The sequence below is a fragment of the Castor canadensis genome, chromosome 9, assembly GCF_047511655.1.
Source record: "Castor canadensis chromosome 9, mCasCan1.hap1v2, whole genome shotgun sequence".
Lineage (NCBI taxonomy): Eukaryota > Metazoa > Chordata > Mammalia > Rodentia > Castoridae > Castor > Castor canadensis.
Genome location: NC_133394.1, coordinates 33,266,658 through 33,286,067, shown reverse-complemented (window position 1 = coordinate 33,286,067; position 19,410 = coordinate 33,266,658).

The window sequence follows — 19,410 nt, the reverse complement described above, 5'->3', positions numbered from 1 at the left end:
GAAAATTATTTTATGAATAATCTGTCTTAACTCCCATACATAGAATTGGTAGTTTTTTTCATAATGGCTTCTTATTTTTTGGAAACACATAATTTAGGGGAAATTAGAGAGACAGAGAGGCAAACAATGAAAGAATAATGTGACAAATGGATTATCCCCTGATATTTTATTATATTCTCTTTTTAAAAAAAAAGTGTTTAAATCCAGGGAGCACATTTGTCTAGACAAAGTAAAATAAATTCTAATAACCTGAAAAAAACTATCTCAGACTTTCCTTCCCTGTATCTCTACACCATCTCCTCCCCTAGTACCCTCTGTCTTCCCGGCAAATGTCTACTGTACCTTCAGGATTGAGCTTGAATGTTACTTCCTCCTGGAAGCTTTCCCTAAGGGGCTGTCCATCACCAACCCCAGGGATGGTTAGCAGATTCTTCTTTGTACTTCCCAGGACACACCTGCTTAACAACCAGAGTCCATCTCATTATGCTAATTGTGTTTGCTTGACTTCTCATTAGGCTAGAAATGGGGGTTATTTTGCTTTAAGTGGCTAGAGGAGTAGAAGAATCCTCCCCACACACCAACAACCCCCAGTCACAGGAAACCCCCTGATGAATGTAGAATTTAACTTAAGCTACACCCAACCCAGAGTAACAAAAAACACTGCCATTCTGTACTACTCTGGTCATTAGTGACTCCTATGGCTGGTCAGAGCAGGTTCCTCACTATTGGGGAAAATGTTCTTCCCTTGATATCAGTTTAGATTTTACTGACTCTGAAATTAAAATTAATGTTTATCCTTGGAAGATGTCATGTTATCATTTGAATGTTTGTCCCCATCAGAATTCATGTCGGAATTTTGCTGCCATTATAGCAGTATTGAAAGCTGAGACCCCTATGAGATGAGTAAGCCACTGAATGATTAAGTTTAGATAGGATTGTTGCCCTTATATAAGTTTAGGTTCCTCTGGCTCTCTCTTGCCCTCCACCTTCCACCATGGTTTGACACAGCAAGAGAGGCCCCTATCAGCTGCTGAACCCTTGATCTTGAATTTTGCAGTCTCCAGAACCATAGGAAATAAATTTCTGGCCATTATGAATTACCCAGCATGTGGTGTTCTATTATAGCAGCCCAAGTTGGAGTGAGATATCTGTCAGGTTGATGCAGATGGAAAGGCCAAATCAGAGTCAAATGACAAAGCAAGCAGGCTTTACTGAGAGCGTGCTCTCAGGCGAGGTTCACCATCCCCAAAGAACAGGGCCGGAGAAGTTGCACCCGAGAAATGGCAGCCCAGTTTTATATGTCCTGGGTGAAGTCAAGAGCTTCGGGTATCGTGGGGCATCAGGATAGGTTGAAGTCCAGTGGGAATGAGCTCAGGGTGACGTGGACTGGATAGGTCCGGACCTATTTCCTGCCAGTGGGAATTGCCATGGTAACCAGAGGAGGAAGAGGAAGGAGAAGGGTGAAGTGGAAAGTCCCCAATCGTCATGGGCCGGTGGGTGTTGCCATGGCAACCAGAGGGGGGAAAGGGAGGGAAAGGGTGAGATGGAAAGTCCCTGATTGCCACGAGGTGGCTGCCCACCGGCCAAACATCCCAGACTCTTTGGTATAAGGGGTGCAGAATCGGTTCCAGCTACTTCCTGCTGAAGGGGGGCAAAGTTAGGGGCTAGGAATATCTTGGGTCGTTTGACCAGTGCAGCCAGACCCTGTGGGGAAAGTCTGGTAACCATGGACATGGAGTAACATTTGGTTGAAGTTTACCTGCACTAACTGGTGGAGGCAGTCTTGGAGAAATCGAAAGAGAAAGGGTGCCAGGAGCAGAAAGAGGCAAATAATCATCAGGGGACCTATCAGTGGGGTGAGAATGTTAAACAGGGTTAAATTCCACCAGCCAGGAGTGTCAGTCAAGGCAGTATTGTAGCAGCACATCTCGTCGCTGAGCTTGTGAAGAGACTGGAAGAGTTTCCACCAGGCCTGACTCATTGATATAGTAGCAGCATTCTTCCTGAAGAAAGAAGCAAGTTCCCCCTTTGTCCACCATGAGAAGGTCCAATGAGTGGCAGTTCTGTAGAGCTACCTGAGCTAGGGAAGTTCTCTGTCTATGAAGAGAGGCAATGGACGCTGCTGAGTCTTTGAAGCCTGCCAGGATCTGTTGAGACAGACTTTGGGTCTGGATTACTGAGTGATCCAGGGCACCAGAGCTGAAACTGGTAGCTGCTATTGAGGCTGCCAAAGATAGGCCCATGAGGACAAACAGGAAGACAACCCTCCTAGTCCTATGTTGAGTTGAGGGTTGGATTCCTGATGTAAGTTCTATGAGTTGAAAGAATTCTCCTCTTTCATACATGGTAAGCTGGGGAACCATAGAGACAGGTAAACAGAGCTGGGAAGTCAATTGGGTGAAGTTTTTTGAAAGTGTGCCATTACACCAAAAGAAGCCTCTTGGAGGGGCCCTGAGGGAGCCCGATATGGTAAGGTTAGTAGTGTTGCATATTTTGCCAGGATCAGAGTAGTAGAAGGGTAACTGTGGGGATGGAGGATCTCTATATAAAAGGGCCCCTGCGAGGGGGGCGAGCAGAGGCAGAAGGCTGACACATTCAATGGGAATGGCCCAGGTAAGGGAACTGCTATGAGTGGGAGCCTGGACAAAGCGGCACAGAGGAAGCATTTAGTTACATTGGCCAGACCTGACCTATTTAACAAGTTGGCACCTTTCTGCACCAGGGACAACCAGGAAATAGGGTCCCTATGGGTTTTGTTCTGAAGGCTGTTTTCTGCCTCCTTGATGGCCTTTGCCTGATCTTTTAGTACTCCAAGGATCATGGGGACCATTTGCTCATAGTCCCTCCGGATCTTGAAGGTTGTTGAGGGGTACGAGGCGGTCCCATGTGCATATCCCTTGGCTATTACCCCAGTTGCCCATCTATCATGCCAGGGGTCAGGAATGGTGAGGTGGCATTTGGGATCATCATAGTAGACCTCTAGCGTGTTGCCTGGGGGAGACTCAGGTTTCCTTATGATCCAGTGAATTTTGCGCTGCCAATATGGGCAACCTCCATATTCCTCAGCCCATCTGGCCCCTTCTCTACAGTATGACTTGGTCTGATCAAACATAAAACACAAAAAAAGGGCATTACCGCCAAAAACCTTATTCAGAAATGAGGTCGTAAAGTTGAGGGTGAGGGGTTTGTTACATCCCATAGTGGGGCAGTTCCTGGAGCCAATGAGGTAGGTGGTCACCATACTGCCCTTTCTGTATGTCTCTTGGATCTTGACTCTCCAGTGGTAAGGAGAAGATGGTTCAGACAGGGTCAGGGGAAGGGCTAGGATCAGCATTAAGAGCATCCCCAACCTGGGAGATCTGAAGGGAAGTGGGCCCCATCTGTGTAACCTGCCAAGTTTTGGTAGAAATGGTGGATGAGAGCTTTTTAAGGCAGGTGAGGTGGTACCAGGCAGGGTGTCCCAGGAGCTTTGCCGCCGAGGAAGTGATGAGGATGACAGCATGTGGTCCCATCCATCTGGGTTGGAGGGGCTTCAGATGTAACTGCTTGAGAAGAAAGAACATGGTCGCCTGGTGACAGGGGGCAATGGTCTGGTGGAACAGTGTCTGACTGGGGTAGGTAGCAATCTGCATGGGTCCAGAGCAAGGAGCGGAGGAGAGTGAAGTAAGGTAGGTATTCTGCTAAGGGAGGTGTATTTGGGGGAAGAGCATGAGAAAGGAGAAAGGGGTGACTGAACACAAGCTCAAAGGGGCTTAAGCCTGTTGGCTGCCTGGGGACCGCTCAGAGGCAGGTGAGGGCCAGGGGCAGCAGATCAATCCAGGAGAGCCAGAGTTCCAGGGACAGCTTGGTGAGCTGCTGTTTGATCAGACCATTGGCCCGCTCAACCTTACCCAAGGATTGGGGGTGGTATGGGATGTGGAGCTTCCAAGTGATGGCTAGGTGTTCACAGACTAGTTGAGTGACCCTGGAGATGAGCTCATAACAGCTAGGCAATGAGGGGTCCATTGACCACTGGAGTACCCCATGTGGTCAAGAAGCCCCTCTCTTTCCAGATAGTTGCATGAGACTGTGCTATAAGGAAAGCATATTTAGAGTCAGTATAGATGTTAGCTGTTTTATCTTTGGCAATGGTGAGCGCCTGAGTGAGTGCTGCGAGGTCGGCCTTTTGAGATGTTGTTCCCATGGGGAGGCAAGCTGCTGCCAATACCCGGGGATGATCAATGGTGACTACAGCACAGGCAGCTTGGTGGCCTCCCTGGTAATCCAGAATGGAGCTCCTGGAAACAAACATAGTGAGATCAGGAGAAGGTAGGGGGGAATCAGTAAGACCCTGCCTGGGAGTCATGAGACTCTCTACTGTTTCAGGGCAGGAATGAGTTGGTTTGGAGGCTGTTGGTGAAGTGATAGGGAGCAGCGTAGCGGGATTGAGCGGGGAGCAGGTGGTGAGAGTTATGTCAGGATTGTCGATGAACAGAAAACGTCTGTAAATGGGAAGCCCCAATAAGAGAAAGAGAGGAATGAGTGAGAAGGTCGGCAAGTCTGTGTGGGGAGTAGACAGTTATCGGCCACAGTTGGGACAGCTTAAGAGCTTCCCTGGTGAGGGCGGCTGCTGCCGTGAGAGCTCCGAGGCACGGCTGCCAGCCCCTGACAGTGGGATCTAGCTGCCTGGAGAGGTAAGCAACCGGCTGGTGAATAGGGCCTGATAGTTGAGTAATGACCCCTTTGGCTATTCCAGAAGTCTCATCTGTAAACAGGTGGTACGGTTTGGAAGGGTTTGGGAGGGCCAAGTCTGGGGCCCGAAGGTGGGCATCCCTGAGAGAAAAGCAGTGACAGACCATGGAAGGAGAGGTAAGTGGACCAGTGGGAGTCTCCTTAGCTGCCTGGTATAGTGGGTGGGCCAGCGAGGCAAAATTGGGAATCCAGCGTCTAAATAAACCAATGAAGCCCAAGAAGGACAAAATTTCCTGGGCATCATTAGGAGGAGAGAGGTCCCTTAAAATCTGAACCTGGTCCATGGTAAGTGCTTTTGAGGTGGGGGTGGGACAGAATCCCAGGAAAGTAACCGCTCGTGAGTAGAGTTGGGCCTTGGCTGGAGAGATTCAGTGTCCCTTAGAGGCTAAGAAGTTAAGGAGGTTGGCTGTTCCCATTTCAGCATCCTGTTGAGATGGGGAGCACAGGAGGGGGTCATCGACATATTGTAGCAATGTACTGGGTTTTGTGTTGCTCATGACCAGATCACGGGCTAGAGCCTGACCAAAGAGGTGGGGGCTATCATGGAAGCCTTGGGGAAGAACTGTCCAAGTTAGTTGCTGGGTGAGGTGAGTGTCCAGGTCTTCCCAGGTAAAGGCAAAGAGGAAATAGGAGTCCAGATGGAGAGGGATAGTAAAAAAGGTATCCTTGAGATCGAGGACAAAAAAATGAGTAGTATTAGGAGGGATGTTGGAGAGGATTGTATAAGGATTTGGGACCAAAGGATGGATGGGGATAATAGCCTTATTTATAATGTGCAGATCCCGGACTAATCTATAGGACCCAGAGGGCTTCCTTATTGGAAGGATAGGCATGTTACATGGGGAATTTATAGGTATAAGGAGACCCTGATTTAAGAGTTTGGTAATTATTGGTTTTATGCCTTTGCGATGAGTTTCTGAAATAGGGAATTAGGGTCTGCAGGGGTATTGGTTAGGGTCCTTAAGGAAAATGTGGATGGGCGGGTGGTGTGTAGCCACAACTGGGATTGAGGTGTCCCAGACAATGGGGTTGACCGGAAGGGGAAGGGTGGGCGGAGCAGATCTAGGAGGAAGGGGAGGGGCAAGATGGCCAGCAGAGGCCAGAAAGAGTGAGTGAGAGGCAGGAGGTTCTGGTGGGTGGTGAGGGATAGCCACAGAGGCACCAAGTTTTTGGAGAATATCTCAACCTATAAGTGGGACAGGGCAGGATGGGATGATGAGGAAAGAATGTGTAAATGTTATACCTCCAGCAGAGCAAGGAAGAGGCAGAGTTTTGTGTGGGTAAGAGGGAGAGCCATCAATTCCCATAACAGAGACTGGTGAAGGAACTGTTAGACCTGAGTGGGCAGGCAGAACAGAGTATGTAGCCTTTGTGTCCAAGAGGAAGGAGATGGACTTACCCGCTACCCGGAGTGTGACCCTGGGCTCGGCGAGGGTGATTGGGGTCCCCGAGTCAGGGCGTCATCAATCTTCTGCCAGTCCGAGAAAGTCAGGGATCTGGATAGCTGGTAGGGCTGACCCTCCACAAGGAGCAGTAGGTGGTAAGCCCTGTCCAGGGCAATCCGATCCCCAGTGACCCACCTGCTTGCATTTTGGGCAGGGCTTAGTTGGAGGTCTCAGGTTGGGGCACTGGCGAGCCCAGTGGCCTTCCTTGCCACATTTGAAGCAGGCCTTCAGAGGGGCTGATGGGAGGTTTTGGGTTCCTCCTTTGACTAAGGGCTGTAACCCAGCCGGCTGCAGAGCTGCCACCAAGGCTTGGGTTTGGAGGGCCACCTTTTGTTGAAGGTGTTTTTGGCAGGTTGACTCTGCTGCCTCCTCTCGGGCATTAAAAACTTTAACTGCTATTTTCACCAAGTCCTGTATAGGGGTTTGCGGGCCATCCTCAACCTTTTTTAGTTTTGTTCTGATATCCGGTGTGGACTGAGATATACAATGTCCAGCCAGAATTGCTGCCCCAGCAAGGGAGGTAGGGTCCAGGTGGGTATATTGGGTCAGAGCCTCCTGGAGACGGTTAAGAAAGAGGGCTGGATTTTCGTTGGCCCCTTGGGTTACCTCATGGAGTTTGTCAAAATTTACTGTTTTGTTGGACACTGTGTCCATGCCCTGTAGGAGGAACTGGATCATTAGGTCACTCCTGCGATGACCCGGAGCCCCGGGTTGGTAGTCCCAGTTAGAGTCACGATCGGGAATTGTGTCTTCCCCAACGGGGACTGTAGGGTCATCCAGATGGGTTTCATCGACATAGTGTGGGGCAGCTGTCTTAATGCATTCCCGTTCCTCAGGGGTGAGGGTGGAGGCCATAATGACAAATATGTCATGCCAAGTTAAGTCATAGGCCTGAGATAGACAGCGGAACTCTTTGGCATAAGCAGAGGGGTTGGCAGAGAAGGACCCCAATCGCTTTTCTATTTGTGATAGATCCTGGAGGGAGAAAGGAACATGGACCTGGACCACCCCTTCCGCTCCTGCCACCTCTGGGAGAGGACAAAAGAGAGGGGGTGGGGAGGGGCAATGTGAGTAGGTGTGGGAGGCTATTGGGGATGTTGGAGGATAAGGAGTGGGTGGAGCAGAGGGAGTAGGAGGCAGGGTCGAAGGAGGTGAAGGTGGCTGTTTGGGCAGGGAGGGTTCTGTGGGTGAGGAAGGGAGAGGGGAAGCCAGGTGGGGTGATGGGGGTGGTTGTGGTTGTCGGGGAGGGGGAGCAAGAAATTCGGTGGACTCAGACAGAGGAGATGGATCAGGGTATGGGGGAGGGATCCAGAAGAGTTGGGTGTTTGAGTGAGAAGGATCTGGGAAGGGAAACATTGGAGGCAAAGAGAGGGACGAGAACGTAGCTCCCAAAAGGCCTGCACATATGGGACCTCAGACCACTTATGGGTTTGGTGGCAAAAATTATCAAGATCAGTGAGGATATTAAAATTGAAAGTGCCCTGTGGAGGCCATTTTGAGTTGTTGTCTAAGGTGTATTGTGGCCATGCCGTGGTGCAGTAGAAAATGAGCCACTTGTAGTGGAGGTCTAGAGAGAGTCCCAAATTTTGGAAATTTGAGAGGAGACAAGACAAGGGAGTCCCTGAGTCTGGCTTGGATTGGGAGGAACCCATCCCTGAATTGTTGGAGAGTCTTAACCTCTAGGGAGGCATCCCTCACTAAAAGAGGAGACCCGGTTCGGAGTAGGCAGCCTGGGCAGGGGAGACATCTCTCCAAATGCCCAGGTGCGAGGAGAAACAGAGGGGCTGATCCTGGCATGGCCGCGACTAGGACAGGGGCCCGAGGAGGAACAAAATGGGGTGAGGAGTCTCACCCGACCTGGAGCTGGAGCGTCAATCTGGAGAGGAAGAAGGGCCTCAAGCCAGGCCTGGCCCAGGGCCCCGACTGCCTGGAGTCAGGTGAGGCTTGCTTCCTCCCGGGTTTCAGCACCAAATGTCAGGTCGACGTGGATGGGAAGGCCAAATTGAAGCTAAATAATAAAGCAAATAGGCTTAAAGCAGGCTTTATTGAGAGTGCGCTCTCGGGAGAGGTTCACCGTCCCCAAAGAACAGGGCTGGAGAAGTCACGCCCAAGAAATTGCAGCCCAGTTTTTTATGTCCTGGGTGAAGTCAAGAGCTTCCGGTATCGTGGGGCATCGGGGATAGGTTGAAGTCCAGTGGGAAGGAGCTCAGGGTGACGTGGACCTATAGGATAGGTCTGGATCTATTTCCCGCCAGCGGGAATTGCCATGGCAACCAGAGGGGGGAAAAGGGAGAGGAAGGGTGAGGTGGAAAGTCCCTGATCGTCATGAAGTGGCTGCCCACTGGCCAAACAATATCCAGTATAGGACCAGCAGAACTGCAGTTTCACTGGTGGGAATATGAAGAAGGAAACTGGTAGTGATAGACTCCTGCTCACCAGAAAGCATAGCACAAAATCCCTTCACCCACGCACTCCCTCTTTCCCCAGAGGATAGGCTTTCTCAGGGGTTTAAACTCTGTGGGGAGGAGAGAGCTAGATTTTTCAGACCAAGAAGCTTGCTTGAAATAGGTTAGCTTTTATGGGACAAACACACACACACACACACTCTGAGGGTAGGAAAGCCATACTCTGACAGCTAGGGTGCTCCAGTAGTGATGGCCTTCCTTCTGAGAGTCAAGAAAAGGCACAGTTGAGCTCACCTGTTTCTTCTTGACAATTGCCTCTGACCCAGCAATCCCAAGCCCCAGACAGTCTTTGGGGCTACTTAAGGAAGCAGGCTGTGAGAGGGGAGCTTGCTCCATCCTCTACCCTCCACCTGAGCCCCATCCATGGATGGGGCTCAGTAGTGCTAAGCATTAAGTAGTACTGAGAGGTGGCTCACGGCAAAGCTAGGGGAGCAGAAGACCCATGACCCCTGTGAGTAAAATACACTACTTCAAGCAGATAGGTCCATTGATTTGCACAAAATGAGGTTCAGACAGGAGCCAGGAGGGAGTTTCTATGCTTTATTATCCATTGCACCCACCAACCTGTCAGCGCCCATCAAAATCACCATTGTCAGCAGCAGCAGTAGCAGCAGTTCCAGGTTGTTCAGTGCAGTGGGTTTTATACCAACAGGGACCAAAGTGGCATCCAGCCAAGTTATTACATCTACTGTGCATGTGAATCCAGGCATTAGTTAAAACTAGTTGTCCTTGAGTGGTTACTTAGTAACAGTGTGCTTATCTCTAGAGTGGCCTGTGCATAGATTAGTTTAATATTCCTAGCCTTACAACCCTGAAGGAGCACTCAAAGACAGACATATAAACTTTAGAGTAATACAAAGCTTTGGAATTCTCCAAACCCAAGAGAAGCACCACTCTGTGAGGAGAAAAGAGGTGGTGTAGAATAATTCCATAACAGGCACTCAGGATGTTTAGTGTCAAAGGCAAAACTCTAAAGAAGAATTTTTACTACTCCTCTGTAAGTCAAATGTAAAAACCTGGGTGCTTTTTTTAAATAATTCTCCGTAGAGTGAGAGGGGTGGTGTGTAGTCAGGTGTTGTTCAATAAGGGTTTCTACAGTTATGGAAGATTATGGATTATGTCCTATGACTGTACAGTTCAGTGTAGGAGCCCTTGGCACATGTGGCTATTGGATACTTATAATGTGGCTGGTGTGATTATGGACAGAATTTTAAATTTTGACTAATTTTCATTGAGATACCTGCATGTTTAGCATGAATGGCCACCTGAACAGCACAATGCTACAGCTATGTTGATGTAGATTTGGTCCCCAGCTGTGCCTTTCATAATCCACGTGCCGAGGTAAAACCATAAGACTTTCTAATCCTCCATGTCCCAGTGTGTAAACTGCAGATAATAACACGTTTTGAAGAGTGTTGGGCATTAATGAGATAATTCATATATAAGTGCTTACTGGGATGCTCAGGATAAATGATGTGCAAACATGTAAACATCGAGGCTGGAATAGTTCATATTAATATGAGTTCTAAAGTTTTTAGCCACTAAAATACAAGTACTGATTTTAATAATGAAAAAGGTGTTTTTTTCTATGTCCTGTTGTCAGATTTGATTTTCTTCATAACATTCCCACTCTCTACAGATTATTGATTTGTTCACTTATGTGGTTTTTAATTTGTTTATATTACAAAAATGTGAGGGTCATGAAGGCAGTTTTTGTTATTATTGTTGTTCTTTTTTTAAAAAAAATAAGCCCAGTATCTTAACAAACACCTAGACTGTGATAGGTACTACATTAGCAGCTATGGAGTAGATGAATAACTGAACAAATTAGCCCAGTTTTGCTCTGTGTTTCTCATCACCTGAGTGAAACTACTGCTTACAAACAGGAAAGGAAAGATGGTTTTTTGTATGGTTAGTTCGTAGTGAAAGATTAATGATGGATAAATATATGGTGATTTTATGAGGTGGCATAGCTCAATTAAGCCAAAAGCAATTTTTTTTTCAAGATTTGGAACTTTCAACTCTCTGGACTTTTTTATTGTATAATTATTCAACAATTACTGAACAATTTTAATTGTTACACCTAAAAGTTGTCAGTAAAAGTGATATTCTGTCAAAATTAATTGCTTTTTATTTTTTCCAAACCTGCTGGTGAAAAATGCATCAAATATGAAAATATTTTCCAGAAAATAAAGCTTAATTAACACGAATGAAATGGAGATGAATACACTTTTATTAATGATGTGTTTCAAATGCATTTTGTATGCTTTAGTACTCAGCAAAAGTAACACATCAGAAAGTATTTCCAAACCTTTAAACTGTCTCTAATGTGAAGAACCTATAATGTTCTATACTCAGAATAGATTTAAGTTAATAAAGTTAACATTTACATAATTTGGTTCCATTGCCACCAAAGTATACTTACACTGAACTAGATTATAATTTACTGAGAAGAAAGCTCTACTAATTCCCAAAGGGCCTCTGAACAGTGATTGATGTCTGAGCATGCAGAAGTACAGTCAGATTTTCAGTCTCAAAGGACCTGTAATCTAAGGCACCAAGCCAAAAGAGAAGATACTAGGAAATGCACTATGCTTCAGACAGGCAAACTGGTGGGTTTTGTTTGCTTGCTTTGCTCCTCTTTAAATCACTGGGTATGATTGTCGGGTCTAGAGATTGGGGGATGAATAGGTTTTCATCAAATGTTTAAATCCAAAACATTTGCAATTATTATGCTAATATTTACATTATTGTCTGATCAACACTGTTATAGGACTAAACATAAACCAGCCAATCCATCTGTTCCCTGGTCAGGTAATTAGAAACCAACATTTTCAAACTAAAATCACTGCCTCCTCCAAGCTTAAAAAAAAAACCCTAGACAATAAATTTAGCAGAGTTATTTTTTGCAAACAATAATCATTAAATGAGACAGTACTCAGAACCAGAAGAGATTCAGAGAAATCCACCCAGTAACATGAGTGGTGAATTTGTATAAGATAAACTCTGAAATAAGATAGAGAAATGGAGCAAGCTTTCTCATGTTCCTGTTCTCCTGAACCTAGCTGGGGGCGATGGGAGATGCAGAAAAGACAAACGATAGACAAACATGCAGAAAGCTGGGACCAGGTGTGCTGGGCACTCAGATGGAAATGCACAACCGCCTTGTTGCTTTTTTACTTCTCTTTCTCTTTACTCTGCTTCTTTTCTCTTTCTTTAAAACCTTACTTCTAAAGTCATCTTTTCTGTTCTTTAAAGTCTCTTGCTTTAGACTCACTCCATCCCATGTTTTCTCTTAGCTTTTCTTTAGCATAATTTCTCTTAAAGTCTTTGCCCTCAGATTTGCACTGTCCCATGTTCTCTCTTTAGCTTTCTTAAAGTCTCAGTGCTCAAACTTGCACTGTCCTGTGTCCCCTTTAACCTCTAGCATAACTCAGTCACAGCAGCAGCAGTGTCATTCTGTGGCAGTCCCCTCACAAGCTGCCAACCAACCAATCCATCCCCCTTTTAAAAATCCTTCCATCAATCCCCCATCAAAAAACCTCTTGTCCTCCTCAGCCAGTCTTTTTTATACAATGATAAACAAGGAGGTGGAGCAACAGTTCTTTGGGAGGGGCGTGACACTGTAACAAGAAAAACCCCTGTTCCTACTTCTCTGAACGTCAACAACTTAGGAAAAGTAGCTGTGCTGCGTTTTTGCCTCTTGCTCTCTTCTGCAGCTGGGGCTGTGCCAAACTCAGCCTGTAGATCATTGAACACATCTGTGCTTATGACAAGTTCTCATAGGCTTTTCATTATCTACTCTCCACAGAGAAATCACTGAATTGGCTATATCTAGGCACACCATATCTCACTATAGTATTAGGAAGCATTTGCTTTCATTGGGCATAGTCTGATTAGTTGGATGCCTATGGTTAGCTAAAGCTGAGTTGTTTGTGGTTGGTGAAACCCAGCTGGTTGTTTCACAAAGTATACTTTTATTTAGGTTTTGTTTGTTTATGCAATAAATTAGGCTACAGGTTTATTATGTAGGAACTCAAAGTACCAAGACAGCCTCAGGTTAATGGTTTTCTGCTCTTTTAATACCCATGAACATACATTTGAACTCAACTCTTTTTTTTTTTTTTGATAGTAGTAGTGGTCCTAGGGTTTTGAAGTAGAACATTAAGCTCTCAAGGCAGGTGCTCTACTACTTGAATCATACTCCCAGCCCTTAACTATTTATTGTTTTAAAATGAACAGTGCTTAAGAAAACTTGAAAAATCAAAATATTGACATAAAGTAGATTATTTTAAAATTGGGTATGGTGAGATGCATGCATGATAGGTGACATAACTAAAATGCAATTTTTCTTTAGGTTCTCCATCATCTCTCTAGTATATATTCAGGCTTTCTGAGAATTCAGAGCTCTGTTCTTCCTGTCCCACCCTGTCCCACCATTGTTCACTCTCAAGCCACTCTTAATCCCACACCCATGGAATCAGACCTGACCATTCACCAAATTATAATTACCCTAACAAGCTGCAATCTGAAATACCTACCCAGAGAAAATGTATGCTGACTTGATCAGAGAGGAAAAGAGAGAAAAGTCTAAAAGAGAAAGGGTCAGTTTGGATCCCTACCAAGACTTTGAGAATCACTATCAAAAAATGACTAGTGGTGAAGTTTCTAAAACATGAGATGTCTTCAGATGAGAATCCAGGAGTGGAGGTTGAAGTCACCATGGCAAATGTCTAAGCCAACTATTTTACTAAATTCATTAACAGTTGCTAATTCATTTCTCCTACACCAGGATAAAAAAAAAATCTACCAGCTCCAAGGCATTCTAGAAAGTAGAATGGTGGTTGCCAGGGACTGTGGGATGGAGAGAATGAGGAATTATTGTTTAATAGGCATGGAGTTTGAATTTTACAAGATGAAAAGAAGTACAGAGATGGATGGTGATGGTATTTACACAACATTATGAATGTACTTAACACTAAACTCTATGCTTAAAATGGTTAAAATGATAAATTCTACATTATGTGTATTTTACTACAATTTTAAAAATCAGAGGGAAAGTCTGAAAGCAAACACTAAATGTCCAGTTCCATATAATAATTAAAACTGAACTTGGCTCAATGTCAATTCTTCTCTCCCCAGCTACAGCTTCAAGCTGAAAGTCTAAAATGAAAAATGCACACGTGGTTGTCCTCTTCGCTATTTGTTAACAACACTTCCCACCTGGAAAATGGGCTCCTAGCCCTCCGGTGAGAAAGGCAGGAGGGAGGAAAAGACGCAAGAAAGGACCAAGTCATCGTGAGTTGACCACACGCTTGGCAAACTGAGTAACAATAGTCAACCAATTCTATGTGAACCTAAATATTTCTAGGAAAATAAATCTACTAAAATTTAATGAGAAGCATAGAATTACTCTACACTTTTTAAAATCACTTTGATAACTGGGTTAATAGATATCACTTGGGTCCTCATAACTTCTGCATTCAGTCAATTGCTCTAGGTTGTTTTCCTGGAGTTGGTGAATAAATCAGCCTCATACAGAACTGTAATTGGAAGAGGGACGAGTATATTAATAGTCTTTTCAGATAATTGTGACTTCTAATTTGATATTATTATACTAAAACATGATAAGTGGTAATTTCTCATAAGATAATTACAGGGTAGAATCCGAAATGTGATACTATTGAAATTTTTTATATTCAGCTACAGTAAAATCCATTGGTCTGTCTTAGAACTTGAGTCTTTTGACTATGCATAATTTTGTGGCAGCATGCATTAGTCAATTGAAAAATATTGGTTCACCGAGTCAATGTAAGTTGTCCAAATGTTGACACATTTCATTATACAACACTTTTAAAACATGTTAATATACTTCCAACATCATCAGAAAAAGTTTTGAAGTATTGAGATGCTTTCAAGTTCATTGTAGCAGATACAAGTTTTCTAAAATACTTTTGCTTGACTGCTCAAATTTTTATATTGATTAATTTGCTCATTTTCCAAAACAAATGTTAACTCAAAATCCCCAGGTCTAGTCAGGCACCAGTGGCTCACACCTGTAATCCTAGCTACTCAGGAGACAGAGACAGGCAGGAGACAGAGATAGGAGGATCATGGTTCGAAGCCAGCCTGGACAAGTAGTTTATGAGACCCTATCTCAAAAATAAATGTCCGCAATAAAAGGTCTGGTATAGGCCCTGAGATCAAGTCCTAGTACTGCAAAAAAAAAAAAAAAAAAAAAATCCCCAGCTCTAGATAACCATAGTTTTGTTATTGTTCTACACATTTAAATAAAAACAGCGATCCATCAGAAAAAAAAAAAGGAAGAAGAGCAAGTGCAGCCATTGAACAATTGCACAGCAGGTTTTGACACAACCATCATATTTAGGGATGCAAAAGGATATGATGCATAATTGACATTTCGTCCTAGAATATTTTAAAAGAACCAAGATTTAATAAAATTAATAATTTTGCTGCTCATCAAGGACAACCTTTGGTGAAATGGCATATTTTACTACTAGTGTGTAGTAATGAATTGAATGACTACTTAAATAATGTAGTAAACTGCTTACATTTATGGCAAAAATTACAGCGGTCTTAACCACCATTGCTTTTTCACCATCTACACAGATGTCAATATAGTCAAAGTGCAAATAACAACTTAATATAACTATGAAAATAAACCTCTCAAAACTCTCTTGGAGATATACACAAGTCTGCAGACCAGACCTTTTTTTTTTTTTTTTTTTTGCAGTACTCAGGTTTGAACTCATGGCCATGGCCTACACTTTGAGCTGCCCCACCAGCCCTTTTGTATGTGTGTGTGTGTGTGTGTGTGTGTGTGATAGGCTCTCAAGAACTATTTGCCTAGAATAGCATTGAACTATGATCTTCCTGAGCCTCCTGAGTAACTAGATTGCAAGCATGAGCCACTGGCACCTGGCTTAATTTTATTATTTATTTATCTTGCAGTACTGGAGTTTTAACTCAAGGCCTCACACTTGCAAGGCAGGCACTCTACCACTTGAGCCACTCTGCCAGCCCCTAGATCAGACTTTGAGATCTACTGTCCTAGAGGTCATCTGCATCTACATGGTCCAAGTTAGGTGACTCCACATCTGCCTGGTATAAGAGGGAAGCTATTAAAGCAAAATGAGTATGTGCACTTCTCTCTATTATACTACTAAGAACTTGGTCATTGGTATTAATTAGCTGTTTCTAACAATCAAGCCACCCCCAGAGCTTAGTGGCTTTAAACAAGAACCATTATGTTCAATTCATTATTCCATGCATGCTCAATGTAGACCAAACTGAGTTCTGATGTCTGTTAGAATCCATCTTGCATCTTTGGTCAGCTGAAAATCAGCTAGATGGTTTTGCTTTTGGGGGTTGACTAACTGTAAACTGTAAAGATGTGGTGACTAACCATGTGCTTCTCACCATCCAGCAGGCTAACCAAAACTTATTCATAAATAGCAACAAAATTCCAAAGAGGGCAATTATACAAAAAGCCTATTGAGCCTAAGGATCAGAACTGACACAATGCCACTCCCACTGCATTCTACTAGGCAATGCAAGTCATCACATCAGCTCATACTCAAAGAGTATAGAAACAGACTAAACCCATTGAAAGGTGAAACAGTAAGTCACATTGCAAAAGAACATGGGTGCACTGAAGGAAATCATTGCAGCCAGTCTGCAAGGTCCCCTGTACCACATATGGCTGGAATTAGCTGCCAAGAAGGGTGACAGAGTCTTCAAATGGCAGCCATCAGCTCATAAGTATGAAGAACAGTGTTTGTAAGAACAAATCAGCCATCTATAAAGATTTCAATTGTCCCCCAACTCCAATAAAAATCACTACAAATTTTGGATGAAACATGACAATTTGATTCTAAGTGTATGCAGAAATGCAAATCCTTTTTCTTTCTAAAAAGAGCCAAGACAATGCTAATGAAAAACAATGTAGATATCAAGACAAAAGGAGCACATTCAAAGATGAGAAACAAGCCTGTGAATATATGGAGACTTGATTATAAATTAATATGTATTACATATTTGTGGACGTTAAGGATTGTCTTAGTCCATTTTGTGCTAATATAACAGAATTTCAAAGACTAAATAATTTTTAATGAACAGAAATGTATTGGCTCACAGTTCTGGACACTGAGACATCTGTGATGAAGGTACCAGCATATAGAAAGGGTGACATGACTAACCAAACTTTCACTATGCTTGAGGTAAAGTTACATTAACAGTCAACTGGAAGGAAATTAAAAATCTGGATTTTCCACAAAACAAAATGTAGAAGGGCTGGAGGTAGATAACAGGAGTTAGATTCCCTGTAAAAGAAATGTGTATTAAAATATATTCTATGTTTAGTTTTTTTACCATGACATTTTGACAGTGTCAAAGATCCCCTATAACGATGATCACAGAATGACTCAAGTTCAGGTTTCTGTACTAGTTCTAAGGGAACAATTCTTGCTCCCAAGTTCATTGTCAGATCAAGTCCTGACCAGCATAGAGATTTATGTTTTTTAGTGGGAAAACGGTACAATTTACCACTGGTCCCTGGCGCATGGTAAGTGATCCCTAAACTCTCTCTAAACAAAGAGAAAATTGTATTGAGTGAGATATAAGAAAATTAAAGAAATAAGGCCTGGAAGATTCAAAGATATTTCGCTGTAAGGAAATGATTCAGAATGAGACACAAACTGAAGCTCATACACTGAGCATCAAAACAAAGACATACTCATTAGTTCACCCACTCATTTGTTCAACATAACCACCAATTCCCAACTGAACCACCACCTACTAGAACAACCACCACCAATAGGACTACCGCCACTGTAAGACTCAAGTTTTTTTTTTAATTTGTAAAATACTCACAGTACCAACTGAAATGTGAGATAGTGTATATAGTGTTCAGAACAGTACAGGGCATGTCAATTGGGGCTCCATATATATTAGCCATTATCGGTATTGTTATTATTTTTCAAGCTGATTATTTCTCACTGGACTAAACACTAGGACCTAGTAGCCTTGGATACCATTGTGGGTATCCAAGAATGAAAAAAGAAAAAGAAAATGTCTCCTGATGACAGAGGCTAAGTCAGCTTTTGGACAAGGAGTCTCTGGGCTAGCAGAAAACCTCTTCCCTTCTCATCCCCAGCTCTGTGTGCACCTACTTCTCCAGAGAAGCTGAACTCGGATGGCCACAGTTAGGAGACAAGAGTACATTCTGTTCCAGGCATCCTGCCTGATCCTGCCTGTCATCTCACCAATAAAGTACTGGCACCTAGTAAAAGTCTAGAAGATCGAAGAGGGAACATCCAAGAAAGGTAACCCAAACCAGATTCCATAGGAAAATATGAGTACTCCAGAGAGATCTAGGGAATCCATCATTGAGACTGGCACAAAAACTGCTACTGCCTAAGCAGCCCCAGGAAAGCCAAGGCCAAGAGGAAGGGCTAAGAAAAAATGAGAAGATACTGAGGACAGTCCTTTGGAAAAGTGTGTGAAATCTCACCCAGAATTTAAATCTCAGGGTATACTACAGCACAGTGCTATTTAATACAGCAAAATATTACTAAATGTCTCTTGTAGTATACATGGGTTGGATGAGGACTGATCTGTGATCAAAATTGAAAACATGGTTTTGGAAATGGATTTTTATTCTAGAAAATAAAATGGCCACAGGATGGCAGTAAAAGGTAAGAGATAAGGTAAGCCATGTATTTTTATTAACCCTTAAAAGTATGTGAAACTTTAAGCACCTGAACATGACCTGCATGCCTTTCTGAAAACTAGATAAAGAAATAAACAAAAAATCATAAATACTAGAATTCTTTGATAGAAATTTGTTTCCCTAGGTAATATTAAGCATAATTGATGATTATGACATATTTTCTATAACTGTATATTGATATTTGACCCAATATTCTTACACATAGGTTATAATGTAATAACATTGCAAAGAGAATTTTTAAAAGCATAAGGTAAGCTTTCCCTCTCAGTTCTGCTTGAGTTCTCAACTCTTTATGTTCTTCCTCTGCCCTCATTTCTAACTAGTCATAAGTCATCTCAGAAACATTTTAGAGGTCCTCTGCTCACTTTGAAAATGATCCTTGTATTTCAAGTTCTTGGTTCAAGTCCTCTAATTGGTGAATTCAAGTGAAATCTTGTCAAAGGAATATGAAGGGTACCATTGATCTAGGAAACCACGTTAGGACAAAGATTGGAAGCAACATGGATGTTCATCCATTCTTTCATTCTACATATGTTAGTGTATACAAGATGCCAGGCAGTGTGACAGGTGCTGGAGATAGTGATGGGAAGAAGTTTTGTCCTCTGGGAGCTGACAGTCTAGTTAGGATGATAGGAAAGTAAGTAGGCTAATAACATAGTATGGTAACACCTGCTAAGGTAAGAGTGGAATCCGTTGGAAGCTCTAGAATGTGAGCATTATGAGGGTGAGGTTGGGGTCTGTTTTGTTCATTATGCTCAATCACAGGAATGTTTTCATAATTTCTGAGTCCCAATACAAAATGGGAGTGTGGGGTCCCCTTAGTAAAGAAATTCTTCAGAGACTGGCATAGTGGCTCAAATGGTAGAGCGCCTGCCTACCAAGAATGAGGCCCTGAGTTCAATCCCCAGTACCATCAAAAAAAAGAAGAAAAAAAAAATTCTTCAGATGTTAAGGATAGCAACAGCAGAGCATTAAAACAAGTATGGGAATTCTCTGAGTGCAGTGCCTCATGAAGCCA